At 29.7% G+C, this 19916-nt stretch overlaps 1 protein-coding gene across 8 annotated transcripts in view; it reads right to left on the bottom strand.

Annotated features, from left to right (window-relative positions):
• LOC107447961 (POU domain, class 3, transcription factor 3-A) overlaps positions 1-19916 on the bottom strand; it is a 467439-nt gene that overhangs the window by 404369 nt on the left and 43154 nt on the right. The window contains exon 1 of one of the 8 annotated variants that reach the window (XR_015432759.1): positions 9692-9818. The exons of 5 other annotated variants lie outside the window; for them this stretch is intronic. The gene's annotated coding sequence lies outside the window, so the exon portion shown is untranslated. Of the gene's footprint in view, positions 1-2139; positions 3088-9691; positions 9819-19916 lie in introns of those variants that run through there. 2 more of the 8 variants (XR_015432757.1, XR_015432760.1) reach the window with 2 other exon arrangements.

The raw sequence follows: 19916 nt of genomic DNA, 5'->3' as shown, positions 1-19916 counted from the left end.
CCATATGAACCAAAAAAGAGGAAGAAAAGATTAAAAACAGTACATTTTGGTTTCATTAACCGGAATTATAGTTTTTTTTTTTTTTTTTTAACCAGAAATATCTTTACCATACAGTACCGTATTTTACAAATGTTTTTCTCTGTGTTGAATACATTATTTTAAGAATGTTTCCTTTATATTTTATAGCATAATTGCTTAATTAAAGCATGTTTTCGTCAATTACTTAAGCAAAAAATATGTCAATTAATCCAAACAGAACAAAAATATCATTTATGCTTCGAAATCTTTTTCTATCTCACAGAAAACATATCGTAAAAATACGTAGTTTTCTTTAAAACATTCTGATGTAATTTTTCACTTAAAACATGTTCTTATGAATATTTTCAGGAGAAAGATTGTAAATTAATCCACGCAGAAGAATAAGTGCGTTACATTTTTTCGTTATTTTATTTCTTTCTTTAATCTCCTATAAACATTACGTAATTTCCTGTTGTTTCCATGGTATAATATATTGTAAAGATAAAAAGTTACATTTTGGGGTGATTTCTTTGAAATACATATGTTTTTTTTTTGTTTATTTAAAAAAAAATTATCGGTATTTTAAATAAACAATATTTAAACTAGCATAAAAAGCAGATAAGTTACATTTATGTTTCGAAAAATCTCTTAATCTATTAAAACATGCATTTTCCACAAGCTGTTTCCTAAATGTTTTTATAATATTATCTTAGAAATATAGCATTTTTGTAGAATATGAAATATGAGTAGATTATTTCTTACAAAAAAAAACAAAGTCTAAAGTATTTTTTTTAAATATTTGCAAACAAATTATTTAATTTGTTCAGAAATATATTTATGCTGTTTGCAAATAAATGCTATATTTTTAATCCTTTCATTGATTAAAATGTTATAATTTCGGCAATTAGTACACTATAAAAAATTTCAGATAAAATTATGGGATAAAATACAGGCACTTTAGGTGTGTCATCCGTAATATCCATTTTCAACGTAAAATATTATACTGTAATTTTTACAGTAATATTTATTTAATTAGAGTGATTCAGTGATTTTACGGCAATTACTACTATAAAAATTACAGTATATCAAATTTCTCGTTGCGTAACATGTTCCGGTAAAAATGGATTTTACGGTAAAAAAATACTTGCATCCTGAATGCTTTTAAAATGCAATTTTCGGTATTATTCAAATATTTAGAAGCAAAATGGATCATTTGCTGTTTTTTTTCCCCCTTCTCTTTTTTTTTCTTCCTTTTTTTAGCAAACATATGGGAAAATAATGAAATAGAGAACATGAAATATTTCAAAAAGATATCAAATAATTTTGAAAAATTTGCTGTTATGTCTGATGTAGTGCAATGATTAAAATAGCACGGTCAAATGCCACCCACCAGAGAGTGAAAAAAATGCAAAACATTTAATGTGAAAATATCCCTATGTCAGTAAATTACATGAACTTCATTAAATGAGACAAAAGTAAATAGCAAGTATTACATACAATTCTTAGCTTTTCAATAGCTAAATTTATGTACAATATCACGATATTTTTTACAAACGTAAGTCAAAACAATTGAAAACTATCTTACGATATCTATAATTCGTTTCAGAAAAGTTTTAAGGCCTTTTGAAAATTTGTTTGTAACATTTTCTTATTTCTAATCTCGAGATTATTTGTTTACATAAAATATGTATAATGCTACTTCAATAAACAATGTTTTATTTTAAACTTTGAATTAATTTAAAGTTTATGAAGGGCTGTTTCCAGTACTTTTCAGATATTTAGACTCAAAATTTAATCCTAGATAGAGCAATTAAAACTAATCAAATTAATATTGCAAAGTAAACAAAATAATTTAACTGTAGTTACAAAATTATGCATAAGCTTCAAACTATGAGCTACATTTCATAATATAAAATTTTTCGACACTCAAGCAATTTGTTAATAAAAAATATGCATAGTTAAAAAAAAAACAGCACCAAATTAATTAGAACTAGAAAAAATCTGAGCTTGAGAAAGTGATGATTACAACTGAGATATTATTTAAGAAAATAATAATAAATCAATTTTCTAAAATATTTTCTAGACTTTAAAACAGACTAAAATAATACGAATAAAATTTACCTTTTTGAAAACTGATGCATATGCTGAAAAACTTTACGAACAAGAATTGAAGCAAAATGCATTCAAAATCTATTTATGAGTTAAGCATTTTCATTGCTGCACACTATGAATTGCATTTTTAGGAACACAAAGCGCTGTTGCCACTCACATAAATTTTCTTTACATAACACATTATCCAAAAACAATGTAGTTTATTTAAAAGTTTGTAGAAAATGGCAACACCTTTCACCAGTTCTTTACCTCTGTCTATCTATAGACCACTTTCCAATAGTGAAACACTTTAAGAAATGTTATTCCAGATCTAGCGCCCAACCCTTTTTAATCCATTTACCTATCATATTTCCATTATCATTCTATTATAAAAAAAGATGAATATTTACTGGCGGTAGATGCAAATGAAGGATTACAATTAATGCACGTGCCAAGCTTTTTCATGATATATGACGTAACTATAATCATTTATACGTTACAATCGTCCAGCAAAACTTAGTACAATTGATTTAAATATTTTGATGCGTTAAACTTTTTTAAAATCGTTTTCAAGCAAACGATTTTCAGTCAGCTGATTTTGTTTTAACTGACGATTTTTAACTCAAGAGTTTAAAGGGGGAAAAGTTAGTATTTCTCGTTCCATCGAACACGGATGCGAAACTAGCATCAAGTGAAATCCCTTGCTGGTTTCAAGTTCTAAAACGACTTTATGCTATGCATTTTTCATAAGGCCGCAAGAGGAAATTACTTGAATTTGTAGTCATAAGATGCGAAACAAGCTTGCTTACGGGTGTTGCTAAATTATGCAGCTGAAAACTTAACAAGATTAGGAATCAGAACGATACTGTATTCTGAGAACTTTTTATCAGCTCTTTGTATCGAATGGGGCACTAGTGCCTTGTGTGCAAATTCGTCAAAACTAGACAAAAATGGAAATATTAGTGCTTTTTATGCTGTGTTTGTATGTCAGAAGCTGAAATCCCCACCCAAGCCTTGTCATGTGGTAAGCTAAGAGGGCTCGTCCTTTAACAAATGGAAATGAGTAACCGTTGTGTATAATGTAGTTAATATAACTGTATGTATAATTTTATCGCCAACTAAAAAATTAACCGCCATGCCAATTTTCTAATTCTTCTCCATCGGTGGTTTCGCTTCAGTGGAGTTGCTTGCGAGGTTGAATCAATTTAGGAATAATATCAGCTTCTGAATTTTTGATGAAAAATAAAAGACAATTATTGAAATTCTAACTTCAAAATCCTCTTATAACTATTGAGACAGTAAAATTCTATTTATTAGCATATTAGCTTGGAGTTTAGAAATAAAAATTTTACCGTAATATTTCATTGATTTACTCATGGTCTTTTATGATGTTTTAGTACTAAATCTTAGTTTAATGAAAATACTATTTAAAGTTAAGTGCCAATTAATATATATTTCAATATTTAACAGCACTGCACAATAGGAAAACGCAATAAAAACTACAGCATTTAGTTTTATTGCGCTCATGCAATTTAAATTAAAGGATTTTATTGATAAATTACTTTCTTGTATTTTTATTTTTTTATAATGAATAGGGCTTGATTTTTATCGTAAATTTTTGTGGAAAAACGTATTGGAATACTCAATAAAATCAAATATTTTTAATTAGGTCTAAGAAAGTAATTAAATATTATTGTCTTTTTCACGCTTAAAATGAATGATTATTTATTGAACTAACACAATAAGTTTTACATTTTTAATTTTTAAGAATTAAAATGCATACAACATAAATAAATTTTAAAAAAATATTCGTATTAATTGTTTAACTATAACGAAAATTTAAAATAAAATTTACATCTCCATTTTATTACTAATTTCATTATGTTTAGCCATTGTTCTCCAAACAAGGCTTAATAACTTGTGTTGCTGAAAATTTATTACCCTATCAGATAGTTCTTAATTTCAAATCTTACGTTCTTTTAAGTCTCTCTGTCGCAGATAGTTTTGTTTAAAATTAAAAAGGGCGGATCTTTTTGCTTAAAATTCAAAAAAGTAAAAATATCTGAAATTAGATTAAATGAAATAATTCTTAGTTTATAAACATGATGATACTCACAAGAGACATTACGAAACTTTGTAAAAACAGCATATGACTTTTCAGTTAAGTTTAAAACCAAAATGCCGGTTAAAAAAATTTTAAAAAATTACGTGGAAAGTAAAACACAAAAATTCCAGTTTTCGGGAAGTTTTCTAATGCATTAAAAATGTTCTGTAGTGTAAATGCAATATTTTATAACTTATTAAGATTGCGAAAATCTAGCTTTCAGTGCATGATGAATAAATTTTCAGCTATATTAAGTTAAATTTTAAACCGCATAAAGGAGCAAGTTTATAAAGCTGATTATCTTTTCATTACAATATTGCCTTGGTCATTGTCTTGGCAAAGAATGTAAAGAAATGCAGAGTCATTACAAAATAAAAAGTTTGAAGCAAGAAATATTTAACCAATGATAAGAAGGTCTTGTTACTTTTTCTCATAAGAAAAAAAGTAGACGATCGTTTCGGTACAAGAATGAAAAGAAATGCAGAAAAAAAAAGTAATTGCAAAAAGAAGTAAACGTTTTAAAAACTTTATTTGATGAAGAGAAAGTAAATGCAATTTTTATTAAAGTTTGTAAGCATTTACTTTTTGTTGCGGTTTGATTTGATTTGAAATCTTCCTTCTATCATCATTCTTTGCTTCGTCAATGACGAACAAACTTCTGTATTGTATCGAAACAATCGTCTGCTTTATGAGTTTGTTATTTGTGCTTATTACGTTGCATTTTACTTATTTTATTACAAAATATCACATATATGGATATGTTGTGTCATTTCTCTAACTATATGTGTAATGAACTATTTATTTATTTATTTATTTTACACTTACCTGTACCTTACTTCATCATCAATGAGCGATTTTTTTTCTCTACTACAAACGGACGGAAATTCCAAAACGACGAAATATTTTATTCTAAAAACTGAGCAACTCATTCTCTAAGAATTTATTGAAAACTACCACAAATATTGTAGCTTAGTATCTTACTAAAGCGTTTCTTCAAGTAGCTGGGGGAGGGGAGGGGGACTGCTACCACTAATGGACGCTGTCATTCGCTTCCTGTATTACACCGAGTATTGAGCAGTTCATGAGGGGTTTCTAACAAAGTCGGGACAAAATTACTGTAATTTTGTTGTAATTTAAGTCACTGCTACTGTTGCTGTGTCTAATTTTCTTGATAATTTCATTCTTTAAGTCTTATTATCGAAACATAACAATTTGCTTAAATCATCGAAAAAATAAGTAACATTACCTCAAGTGTTAATAAATATTTGAAGGGAAAAATCGGAAGCAAATTCTGTTTAAAAAAAAAAAAAAAAAGAAACCTCATTGTGGTATAAATTGGGTCTTGAAATGTATTAGCAGACAGTGTGTCCCCAGGTGAAGTGCTGTTTGTGCTAACATACATATCTTTAGATTTATTTTTTGCTTGTTTTTGGTTTCTAACTTTTTTATTTAAATTGTTTACTAATACAAATGTAGTTTTTCTTTTATTTAATTCAAATTCAATACATAATTCAATTCATCTGTAATTCAAAAAAATATAAATATTTGAAGAGAGAAATCGAAAGTAAATCTTGTAATATTCCATACAGTTTATTACAATGAATAGTGATAAAGTGATCAGAAACCAATTTTTAGACTTATAATGAGATAAATAACGGATAAATTTATCAGTTAAATTTCCTTAAGTTTTATTAACAAGTAAAAATAAAGTTTCTGTACATTTCACCGTTGATACTTTCGTACTTAATAAAAATAAAACCTTGTAAAAAAGCATTTATTCTATAAAGATTTTTAAAGGAAGAAAAATAAAGTCAAAATGGCACATTACAGTTAGTGTTTAAATGAGGAAAATGAGGCAGGGGGAGAAAAACGTTGTCAGATTCAAACGAATCACCACTGAGGAAGGTGGGACTGAAAGCATCAGACCTAGGTGGTTCTTGGAAGAAACAAAAAAATTGAAGAACCATTCTTGGAAACACCTCCAAATTTAATCAGGCAATCAAAAAATATATTGACGTTTTTCAACCCATTTTCCTCACTAGTGATTGTGTGGAGATTTTGGAACACTTTCTACAGTCAAATTTATTGTAATATAGAACCAAATATCGCAAAATGCAATGCATGTAACATCTTAACAGTTCTTAAAAAAGTATAAGGAAATAAGCATTCATATTTTCTGTTAGAACTATGATAAAATGATATTTCAATTTTCATACAAGGCTGTACATAATATCTTACGAGTTTTTAAATAATAAAGTATGAGAAAATTAAAAAAAAAAAAAAGAGCTTTATTATTTTCTGCAAGAAATGTGATAAAATAAGGTTTCAATTTTCAAACAAAGCTGCGCATAATATCTTACGCGTTCCTAAATGATGAAATATATGAAAATAATCATTCATATTTTCTGTGAGAAATATGATAAAATGTATTTTCAATTTTCACATAATAAATAGTTTTTTTTTTTTAATTTTGATTTTATTCAATTCACATTAAATCAAAACAAAATCGATTCATAATATAAGCATTTTTACATTAAAAACTTTGAATGAATTTAATTTCTTTTTCAACATAACAGAAGAGCAAAAATGTTAAAAAATCACAAATCATTCATTGCAATAGTGGAAACGTATAAGCATCTCCATTGTTTTAATTAAGTCATTTGCAATATTTAAACACTGATACTTGATTTATTTTTTTAATATTTTGCAAAGGATTGTATTTATAAGCAAGGTAGCATAGTTAGGCATTTTTGAAACATTAAAAATATTATCGAAAAAGTTTTATGATCGATCATTAATGTTAGATATTTTGAACCATAATATCCATCAATTTTGCTGCAACCTTGGTATTTGTGCTAAATTGAACCATGCTATCTTACTTTTTAAACTTGATTACACGAAACGATTAAACTCCGTGAACCTAAGTCACGGAGGCAAGCAACATTACCCACGCTACACTGCTACAGATACCTATTTATAGGGTGGACCACATTCACACATCACACAATAGAGAACAACACACAAAGAGAAACATCCATGCCCTGAGTCGTCGGGAGTCGAACCCACAACCATTGACTTCACAGTCAGGTACACTGACAGCTCGGCATGCTGGCCGGCGATATGGTTCCTTATAGTTCAACGTAGAATCAGTTTTTCTTAGAATGTAGAGATTTTTGGAAGAAGCAATTTTGTTAAGGAGCATTTAATATATACGTGTTGCAATTTTTTCTTTCGTATTAAATCCACAACTTGATATACAATATATGAAATACAATCTTATAATCTATTTAATACACTCTAATAATCTAACCAATATTTTAATTCGTCTTTTAATAGAAAACATAATTAATAAATCCGACAAAAAATTATAATAATGAGCCGGATATTTCTCCAAACAATATATATTTAACACCACTTGCAATAAAAGTTTATACAAGTATGAAATTAATTTTTATTCTTCAACTAGTGAAACTTTCTCAATCTTTCTATATGAAAAAATAATAAGCACCGGTTCTGTTTTGGGTGCTCAACTTTACGTTATATTTTGTCTTATGACGCAAAACCTATAAATCTTAAAAACTAAAAATTACTAATGTTGTAGAAAAGTGTACAGAGAGTAAAAAAAAAAAATTTTTTTTTTTAAAAATAAAATAATATTCCTAAAATTTTTAAAAAATCAATTCTAAGAGACATAAAAAATGCTCCCAATTTGTACTGGTTTCAGTCTCGTTAAAAAGTAAATTTACTTCTCATTTTATTTCTTCGTATTACGACGCATAATCTGTATATCTTAGGTTAAATTTTTTATTCAAGTACAGATAACTATTTTTCAAATTCAGGTTATCGTTCGTTTTGTGAAGATTAACAAAATGCTTCTGCATAAAACGATAATGCTTGCATATTTTGTGAAAAAAATTCTCCTTGTTTTGTGGAAAATATTGACTTTTATGAAGAAAGAAAATAATGATCCATGAGAAACAACTACGGGAGTTGGTGAGTGGAGCGAGAAGGATGTGGAGTCTTCTAGTATTTACAGAAAGTTGTATACATGGCAATTACATGCTGTATTTTAAAGACAAGGCATAATTTTAAATATTTGATGGTAACATTTTTAAATAATCGGGAGATTTCGCCCTTTTACGGGCATTGAAGTGCGCATGTGCCAATTCTGGTGAAATGCGCAAGCGTCCGTGGAAAAATATCAAACTTACGGGAATAAAAATAATAGGTTTTGCAAAAGCCCGTAAGTTTAAAATGCTAACGTAGTGGAATATCATCTTAACTTCTACCACGAAATAAAAGCAAGCATTTACTATGGACGTGGATATTATGATACAAGACGGTTATAGAATAATAAGAAATAAAAGCTTAGTTATTACGAAATAGGAAAAAAAATTTCTTTGCAAATATCTATTTACAAAATAAAGTGAAAAGTTTATGCAAAAAGAAATTTTTTTTAAAGGAACAACAAAGTAAAATTCAGTTTAAATTATGCGTCTGCATTGTAAGCAATGGACGTAGTCGGTCGGGCATTACAACACCACGTGACCAAACAGACGAAGTTGGGAAGAACCCATTGTATACTTAAAATCGATATATTTGTTAAGTTTGAATAACGAAAAAAATATTTAGTTCCTTGTAGACCTAGAGTAATTAAACAACCATAATTGTACACTGAAGCAAATAAAAAAAATTATTATTAAATCAACGAATTGCTGTAAAATTACACGATTCATTCAAAGATTTCATAAATAACAAATTCTCCAACTTTATTTTGTATTGGTTTTCTCCTTAATCTATCCGTAACATGTTCATGTTGTGATTTTAAAAGTAGGCTAGGCTTAAGCAGAAAAAAAGAAGGGAAAAAAACGTTCGACAGCTATGTAGCTTTGCAAAACCACGCCAACACGTGCTTGTAGCTTTGTAAAACCACGCCAACAAAACATAAGGATATGTAATGCTTAAAAAAACACGAGCATGCGCAGTTGCTTCAAATCTTACGTTCGGGAGCATACGGAATCTCCCTATTTAATGTAAACTAACCAGTTTATAACTCACAAACCAAAATATATATTTTTTACATTACATTGCTGCCATTTTTCAACACTGTAAATTTAATAATATTTTCTTGAGACTCAAAAATTAATTACGTTTATGAGTAAACGCAATTCTTAAAATCGCTTTAAAGTCTACCTTCATTAATTTTCACGTGATTCGATTTTTTTCTTCCAAATACTTAAGACAATATCTAAAAACTGCCATCGCATTCATTATAAAGGGCAAGAGAAACAAATCTTTTGTCTTTTTAATTCCTAAATACCTACCATTATTCAAATCTAAATTACGGCCAATTTTTTAACCATACAAATGACTCTAAAATAACAGGCCGCTAATTATCTAGAAGTACATCATACACACGAAATGTGCAACAAAGAAGCCTCAGTGCGGTAGCAGAGAAGAAAAAAACCTGGGACTTACCCCGCCAAAGTGGAGATTCGTGCGTGCCTTGTTGGTGATTATAAGAGCAGGCAGACTGCGTGCCGAGGACCCGACTAGTAGTGCCCTAGGGTCCTTCACCTGCTAGAGACCGTGGGGAAACAGCAAGAACTCTCATCGTAACTTCTCCCTTAGGCCTAAAGAATTCCAAGCTATGATACTTTTTTTTTCGTGACAGAGACACTTTGCAATGCCACCATGCATATGTTCAGAATCAAATTAATCCTTTATGTCCTCATGTCTCTTTAAAGAATAGGTTTTGGCACTTAAGATCAAATTAATTATTCCTACCCTCATATCGTCTTCAAGAATTGGTTTTGATGTATTATATTAAAATTGGCCCTTCTTGTTTTTATATCATCTTCAAATTTATCTTTTGGCATGTAAGTTTCGGTTCTTATAACACCTGCAAGATTTTAATTTTTGTTTTTCTTTTCTATTTTTTATGCAAAATTAAATTTCCTCTTTTCTGCCCTCACAGCACATTAAACTATTGGTTTTGGCGTATAAAATTAAATTTAATCCGTTTTGTTCTCGTAACACATTAAAGAATTGATTTGGGCGTGTCCTTTCTGTTCTTATATCACCTTCAAAAATTGGTTTCTCCTGTATTCAAAATCTTCTCTGTTCTTATGACACCTACAAGATCTTTTTTTTTTCTTTTCTGACGTGTAAAATTAAAGTTCATCTTCTCTGTTTTTGTAAAATTAAAATTCGTCTTCTCTGTTTCTTAAAAAGTGGGCTTTGGCGTATAAATTAAAATCAATCCTTTTTGTTCTCATAAAACATTAAAGAAATGATTTTTGGCATATCCTTTCTGTTCTTATATCACCTTCAAAAATTGATTTTTTTCGTATTCCAAATTAATCCTCTCTGTTCTTATAACACCTATAAGAATTTTTTTGACACAAAAATTAAGATTAAAATTAATCTTTCCTCTTTTTGTAACAAATAAAATAATTGGTTATGGTGTAAAATTAATTTCTGAATTGTCTTTTGTAATGCACAAGCTTTGATAATCAAATTTTCATAAACAATCTCTAGTTTCAACTGCCATGCTAAGAAAAAACTTAATCATTTATTCGAAGTACGTGCCACCACTTCATAAAATTTTATTCTGTGAAATTATATACATAGCTAACAAAATGCAAGTTTCGAGGTACTTAAGTGTAAAATCAACTTGTCAGCTGTGCCTTGTAACGCTTGCAATTTTAATAATTTGAGTTTTCATCGAAAAATCAAATTAAAATTGCCTGATAAAATTATTCTTCTGTCATGTTCAGTAAAATTCTTAGCTGGTAAAAAGGAAAAAGTCATGCTGGAGAAAAGATTTCTATGTACCAACATTTTTTATCGAAATTTTAATATCGTTAGTAATTATCTTCGAAAATTACGATTGTGATTGTCAAAAATCTTGACTATTACGTGTTAGTATTGTAAAAGCAACAACCAGGAATTTTTTTTTTTTTTTTTTTTTTTTTTTTTTTTTTTTTTTAATAATTACTTTATTTACTCTTGTTTTGATAAATTTAATACTGTCAATGGAAAGAGCAAGGATTAAGTTACAGCCGTGGTAGCTCAGGGGATAGAGCACTCGCCTTCCAATGAGGCGAACCGGGTTCGAATCCCAGCAATGGCTGGTTGATTCGAATTCCACACCCAACTCACACTGACCACAGCGATGACGTAAAATATCCTCTGTGGTTTGGGGATTGCATACTTAATAATATGGATTTTTATTCGAGCAACAACGGGTTCAACAAATATAGATATTTAGCTCAATTTTAAAGAGTGAGTATTAAAATTTGATTTTGCATCGTATTTTCTGTATTGATATAACATTCAAACTTTTGCGCACTTTGAACTGAGAATAGCTTCTATTTTTATTTCGAAGGTTGCATCTGCTTATAAAAACTAATGTATAGATAATTGTAATAATAATTGTAATAATAATAATACAATTATAATACAATAATAATATAATACAATAATAATAATTGTAATAATGGGTAATTGTAATAATAATAATGTAATTTTTTACAAATTGATTTCAACCCAAAAATGTAGTTCTATTGTGACATTAATCAAATCAAATAAACCCAATTTTAATTCCAGTATATTTCAGTAATAATTTAATACTGTAAATTAGTCAAATAAGGTATCTTTAATTAAAGTCTGATCCTTAAGATATTTTGAAGATATCCTCAGATAATAATATATGCTTAGAAGATAAGATATCCTTAATTAATATCCTTAAATTAAATGTATGTAAAATGTTTAACTCTTCTTAATTTTTAATAAAAAAAAAGTTGAGAAAATCTTTACAAAACATCGAATTCAAACGAAAAACTTACCATTTAATTACTTAATTTAGGTATATTATTTGCTTAATAACAAAATTTAATTTTTTTTAAAGAAAAAAAAAATCTCTAACATTCCTAAACCCTAGCTCAAATAAGATGCAATGATTATAAATCCTAATAAAATAAATTCTCTAGTGAATTTTAGCAAATGTTCCCTAAAAGGATAAATAGCCCCTTAAAAAGTTTTCAAGATTTTCCACACATTGACTGAATGGCTGAATGCCATTCATTTGCTGGTATATTTCTTCTCAAACATCTGCAGTAAGCACTTTCAAATATACTTACGTTCAGATATTAGTAAATGTTAGAATTACTGATTTGTCGCTATCTTTTACTCCAATACTGTAATTAAAGATTTATTCCCTTTTTTTTTTCTTAACCGCGGCGTATAAAAGGTACATAATTATTCACAAAACCCCTCATTACAGTTTAGTTTCTGGCCTGTCATGAGACATATGAAACAAATGGCACATACCAAACGGTAACGTTCCAAGAAACATAGTAGCCAGCTACCCGGAGGCTTGGCACTCCCTTAAATATCGACGACAACTTATGATTTAGAATGTTTCTCCCTAAGGGGGGCGTACATTTTATAGTGTCCTTTAGCTACAAATTTTGACAAATGCATTGAAAAATGGGTGGAGACCGTGCGAGCAAATCGAGTAACTACCTACAAATGAACATTAAATTGGGAGTTACTTCAATTGCTGGTGCTTTGTAGAGAAAGGTAAGAATTTTCTTTTCATTCGTAACGTGTATCGAAAATGAACTATAAATTTGATCTAATTCGAAGAAAATTATTACCTAGACTTTATCGAAGTTTTGATAAGTATAAGGTAAAATATGCTACACAACTAATAAGATAGCATATATTGATACTTGTCCACCTAAGAAAGAAATCGTTTCTCAAATTTCTCAGAAATTTTCCTCGAAGTGCTATAGGGTTTAGAACTGAATGATAATTTTTTATTTCGCTGAAATGTCCTTTCTTTCCAGTTGTTGGACATAGGACATAATCTCACGCAATTAATAAGGTTTCTTCAAACTGCTTTAATTTGGTGTAATTCAATTTAGAAGTCAATGTTCATTCTATATTTCTCTGAAATGTCCTTTCTTTCCAGTTGTTGGACATAGGACATAATCTCACTCAATTAATAAGGTTTCTTCAAACTGCTTTAATTTGGTGTAATTGAATTTAGAAGTCAATGTTCATTCTATATTTCTCTGAAATGTCCTTTCTTTCCAGTTGTTGGACATAGGACATAATCTCACTCAATTAATAAGGTTTCTTCAAACTGCTTTAATTTGGTGTAATTGAATTTAGAAGTCAATGTTCATTCTATATTTCTCTGAAATGTCCTTTCTTTCCAGTTGTTGGACATAGGACATAATCTCACGCAATTAATAAGGTTTCTTCAAACTGCTTTAATTTGGTGTAATTGAATTTAGAAGTCAATGTTCATTCTATATTTCTCTGAAATGTCCTTTCTTTCCAGTTGTTGGACATAGGACATAATCTCACTCAATTAATAAGGTTTCTTCAAACTGCTTTAATTTGGTGTAATTGAATTTAGAAGTCAATGTTCATTCTATATTTCTCTGAAATGTCCTTTCTTTCCAGTTGTTGGACATAGGACATAATCTCACTCAATTAATAAGGTTTCTTCAAACTGCTTTAATTTGGTGTAATTGAATTTAGAAGTCAATGTTCATTCTATATTTCTCTGAAATGTCCTTTCTTTCCAGTTGTTGGACATAGGACATAATCTCACTCAATTAATAAGGTTTCTTCAAACTGCTTTAATTTGGTGTAATTGAATTTAGAAGTCAATGTTCATTCTATATTTCTCTGAAATGTCCTTTCTTTCCAGTTGTTGGACATAGGACATAATCTCACTCAATTAATAAGGTTTCTTCAAACTGCTTTAATTTGGTGTAATTGAATTTAGAAGTCAATGTTCATTCTATATTTCTCTGAAATGTCCTTTCTTTCCAGTTGTTGGACATAGGACATAATCTCACTCAATTAATAAGGTTTCTTCAAACTGCTTTAATTTGGTGTAATTGAATTTAGAAGTCAATGTTCATTCTATATTTCTCTGAAATGTCCTTTCTTTCCAGTTGTTGGACATAGGACATAATCTCACGCAATTAATAAGGTTTCTTCAAACTGCTTTAATTTGGTGTAATTGAATTTAGAAGTCAATGTTCATTCTATATTTCTCTGAAATGTCCTTTCTTTCCAGTTGTTGGACATGGGACATTATCTCTAATAAGGTTTCAGAAATTTGCTATATACAACTGATAAGGTTAACTGTTATTCATTTGGAGCAATTGAGTTCAGAATTCAATGCTTATTTTAGACTTCTTTGAAATGTCCTCTATGTGGAATTTTCCAGTTGTTAGACATAGGACATAATCTCCCGCAACTAATAAGGTTTGAGAAAATTGCTATTCATTTATTGTAATTGAATTTAGAAGTCAATGTTCATTTTATATTTCTCTGAAATGACCTTTATTTCCAGTTGCAGGACATAGAACATAATTTCACGCGATTGATAAGGTTTCTTCAAACTGCTTTCAAATTCATATTCAAACATTATATGCGAATTCGGATCGTTGTATAAAACTACGTTTTAGTACGATTTTGCCCAAGAGAGATTGTTTAACAAAATTTGAATTTCTTGCTTATTTTCATTAAATAAGGCTTATTAACGAGACCGAAACACACTTTTTTCATCCACACCATGGCTCAGAATGAACCATTGAATATTTTATTAGAAAAAAGTTCAATGGAAAATCAATTGAAAATTTAAAAAAGAAAAAAAAACTATTCCTTCTAGGTTTAAATCAATTGCAATTAAATATTATAAGAGCGAATTTTACAAAAGTAAATAATATATTTTATCATAATTCTTAGCAATTAAAGTCTCAATCTCTTAATCATTTTGAAGTAAAATATTTTCCTGAGAGAACTGGAAGTAAATACAATGCTCTCAAAGCTTTGTTTCAATAGGAGGGCACATTAACTCTTGCAGCACACCGTAAGCTGTAAAGATGAATGCTGAGTTAAAAGAGATTGATTTCCTTAATTCATGTTTTTGCATTTTTATACTAAAAACGTCTTAAAATAACTAAAAAGTAACTATTTTACGCGCATCAGTTGTCGATACGTAGCATGTTATAATCCGCAGTATATGCAACAGTTAAGAAGAGTACTCATTATCCTATTTAACAGGTCTTGCACCATATGCTTACGTGATTGACTCAAGTTAAATTAAACTCTCTAGTCTGCTTCTGCAATATGAGATGTTTTGCTATTAGTTGGTACAAACTCAATGTCTTCATTGACTTTCTCTGAAGTTATTCATGACTAGTCTCGACATCAACCAATCATTACATACTCGATACATAGATTTTTATGCAAGTATACTTGATTCGTTATCCACTTTTAAGCTTTCGTCAAACAAAGATAAATCAAAAGACAATGTAGAAAAAAATCGAAGAAGATAATATAAAAAGTTAAAGAAAAGAAGAAAAAAAAGAAATAACGGCAAAAATTTAAACCCCTAGTTTTTCTTTTAGAATGACTTTACTTCAGCCACTGCATCTTTACTTTCGTTCGTCATTCAACAAATGATTAAATCTGTGGTCTTTTGAGGACGATACAAAGAACTACTTTAAAATCTTAGTCTAAAAGAAGAAGGTATAAATTACCAATATATATCCTGAAAGAAAAATTAAATTTTCCTGAGTTACCGCTGGAAACGAATTCGCTACTTCCACGCACCAGAACCTTTAGAAGAATCCATGGAAACAAGTCCCCTAGTCGGCCGGAGGATTGTCATACAACTCTTTTTAGTTAGATTATGAAGTATTCAGTTAGATTGCGAAATATATTAGGTTGCGAAGTAAGATTGCGATCTATTTTATAAAGCGCTTTCATGCTACTCGCGTATAAGCTTGGACTATCTGAGGCCCATTTGTAACTTAACACATACGCCTATGATCTATTTCGTCCCAGCCTCAGATCTAACCTTAATCACTATTTCATCCACTGCTGCTGCAGAATGTTAGAAATATTTTGCTTGCCTCTTCGTCCATATTCCTATATCCTTTTGCTTAACAAGAGCAACAACAGCTCAAATTTGAAGTTATTGCTCAATGAATAGATTTTATCAAAAGGGTATAGTGGACTGGATGCGGAGGGTAATAAAATCTCTCTATCGTCCTACCACCAATGTTCTGTAACGAATTTGAGTGTTGCTGTAACTATTCTCTGTTCGCTACAAATTATAATTTGTGGTATTGTAATAATTACAATAATTAATTTAATAATATTGTAATAATTGTACAGAATCTTGTGTAATTTGCGCTATTGTAATATATTGTATGTAATTGTATCGAATTTCGTCCGCAGTGTAATGATCGTTTAGACACGGTTCCCAACAAATCACCGAAGTCAAGCATCACTGGCTGCGGTCAGTGTGCGGATGGGTGACCACTTGGATCAGTCTGCGTAGGGAGTGAGAATGTGCGGTATTGGTCCTCGTTAAACTGTTCTACCGTAAAGTGCTCGATTTCGAGTGCAGGTCGTCGGGCTACCGCAACGGGGTGCCATCTCTGCAGAGGATCAAAATTGTGATCTCATGTCTTCGGATCATCCTTAGGGATGTTTCCCAGACCGTCGCCAATAGCTATTGTGCAGCTCTAGTGCGACGTAAATGAACTACAACAACAACTGTATCGAATTTCATGCAATTTGTTATGAATTGCTTGCCTCCCTTCAATTTAGCTCTTACTCACTAGCAGGGTTTTTTGACGACTACAAAAACCTTCAGATTTATCCATGTACCGAAAAAAAGGCATTTTGTGATTGCGAGGTAGCTATCACAATTACTTTCGCAACCGTCAGTACTGTCTATATTAATTTAATGCTTAAAATTCGTTGTATTACATGTTGGATGTATATACCTTCGGACTCATGTGTTTAACTCAAAATATGTCTACACGCCCTTTTCAGTTGGAAAGCATATGCCAGATAGGCAGGATAAAAAATAAAACCACCCAGGGTTATAACACCAATTTCAGTGAAATCCCCTGCTTCCAAAGCGATTAGAAGAAAGGCTATACTCTACATCAGAGTTGAACAAAATGTAATTGTTCAGTAATTAATTACAGCTTGATTACTAAAAACCAACGATTTAAAACACGATTCCAAGTAATCAATTTATAATAACTTGGCTCCAAGTAATCTTTATTAATTATTATAATTCTAATCAAGATTACAAGGAATAATAATTTGTAATTGCAATATTAATCACAATAAATATAAATATAAATGAGATCTCTGTTTTTTCATCTTGGCGAAGGCTTCGAATAGGATTTTGAATAAAGCATACAAACCTTAAATTTTATGAATTACATACATAATACAATGTAAATAAATAATGCTATGTAAATAAATAGTGCAGTGTAAATAAATAAATCAACTCTTTTTCAGAGTTTTTCTGATTCATATGTAAATCAGCAGCTCAAATCAAAGGGGGAAAAGAATGTCTAAGGTTAGGGCTCTCAGACACTTTGACCCCCTCCCCTCTTTCTTGCTACGCTTTTTAAATTATTTTTTTTAGTTTAGAGATTTAGTTACTTTATTTGATCTTTTTTTATAGATAAGATTTTAGTCATAAACTTTTCCTCATAAAATTTCTTGCAAAACTATATTATTGAGCTTAATTGGAGTTGAAATAGAGCCCAATGTAGTTAGAGAATCGGCCCGGAAGGGCCGAGGTATGATCCTCGACTGCGCTAGGACCCACTGAGTACATAAAATACAAGCGCACGCAAAATCTGTGGAATCGAAGGTCCTGTGGTCAGTTGTTGTGCAGTACCATGGGGGCAGGGATCTGGAGAAAATCCTCTTCCCCTTCAAACCTTTGTCTAAATTTGCATACATTTGCAGATTTGCGTGCTCAATTTAGGCTTGTAAACCTTATTGTGAGGGCATGTCTTTGGATCATCCTTGGGATGTTTCCCAGACAGTCGCCAATAGCCCATTTTGCAACAAGTGAAAAAATAAGTTTTTATGATTTACAATAAAAAATGTTTATCTAAGTATTTAGGTCTTCACACTGTTGGCAAATTTACTGTATGTTTTGTAAAATTTATGTCTACCTTCAAATACCTTTCTGAGACCTACTTGGCAGCAGTTAGGTATTGTCCTTCCACCAAACGCTCTGATGCGAGGTGGTAGCGGGTGCGAATTCAACTCTTACTCAAGCTGTAGCTGCGTGTGTGCGTGTGTGTGTGTTTTTTTTAAAACATTAGCTATCTTTTCTACTGTTTGAAAACGATTTATCAGCCGTTATTTTTATTGTGCGCACTAACTTGCATATGTATTCTTAAATAAATAAATCGATGCTATCTGCTTGACCAAGGGGCCTCGCTGTTCCATCAAACGTTATGTAGTTTGGAGATAGTGGGGTCGAGTTCCGCTACAACTCTTTAAGCATCTGTATGATGTCCTTTTTCATCTTGTGCTTTGTGTTTTCCACTTTGAGGGATTGTAGGCAATACTTTGTAATGAGCACACAAGTCTGCGTATACGTGTGTAACAATAAATAAATTAAATAAAAGCGAGAGTGTTTTGTACTAAAAGTTTGAACCCGATGATGTTCGTAAAAAGGTGAATAAGTTCAATCTGTCATAAAAGACTTGACTAAACTAAAAAATTTAAAATATTTGTAACTCGTATTGATTGCTCTATGAAAACATCAATTAAAAGTATTGTAGATTGTATTGCTTTGAGTAGTGTAGATGTCATCTAGCAGTTTGGCTGGAAAAATATAATTAGAGTAACGATCAACTGTTACTTTATTGAGTACTTTTCAATATAAAATTTCAGGTAATACTTATTTCCATAATCATCTGTCTATTTTAACTTTTGTACCAGCCAAAAAATTATTCTTTATATTTTACTATATAAAGAATTCGAATTCGTATAACGAAATAAACCTCGTTTGTATTTTTTTTATTTCTTAGTTATTATAGTAATGTTTTATATTTATCTGTTTCTTTAAATGTATAATTAAACGGAAAATTGTGTTAACTATCTAAAAATATTTCAGGAAATCCAAGAATTTCTTTAAACTTACAGCTATCATCAGTAATGTGTTAAAGATTGAAAAATTGAAACTTAAAGAATTTGCAAGTTTCATTTTCTTCTTTTAGCCGATATATTCTAAAGAAAATTTTTCCATGAATTAACTTGTTCACACCAATATTTTTTGATTAAGAAATACTAAATTGCGAATTCTAATTCGTGTAGCAAAATAAATTTTGCTTACATGTTTTTATTTCTTGAATTCTTATTGTACAGTTTTATATCTATCTATTTCTTTAAATAATTATATATCTAATTAAAAAAAGAAATTGTATTGATTGTCTTAAAATATTTAATGAAATCTAAAGAGTTTCTTTAAATTGAGCTTACAGCTGTCATCAGTAATTTATTTTATAGAAACTTGAATATTTAAAATTTAAACATTTTGCAAGTTTAACTTTCTATTTTTAACTGGTATATTCTAAACATAATTTTTTCATGAATTGACTTGCTTATACCAATATTTGTAGATTAAGAAACTTTAAATCGCGAATTCTAATTCGTGTAGCAAAATAACAGCTTGCAAGTTTAACTTTTCCTTTTTGACTGGTATATTCAAAAGATAATTTTCCCACTAATACTTTTGTTCATACCAGTATTTGTTAATTAAAAAATACTGAAACTTAATAATTAAAAAACTTATTGCAGTGTCTTCAAAATAAATATTGATGTTTTGCTACTA

This window comes from Parasteatoda tepidariorum, chromosome 3 (genome assembly GCF_982258835.1).
Source record: "Parasteatoda tepidariorum strain Cologne lab strain chromosome 3, Ptep-v5.0, whole genome shotgun sequence".
NCBI classification, from domain to species: Eukaryota; Metazoa; Arthropoda; class Arachnida; order Araneae; family Theridiidae; genus Parasteatoda; species Parasteatoda tepidariorum.
Note: the sequence above shows the minus strand (reverse complement) of the source record. Positions and strands in the feature narration are given on the sequence as shown.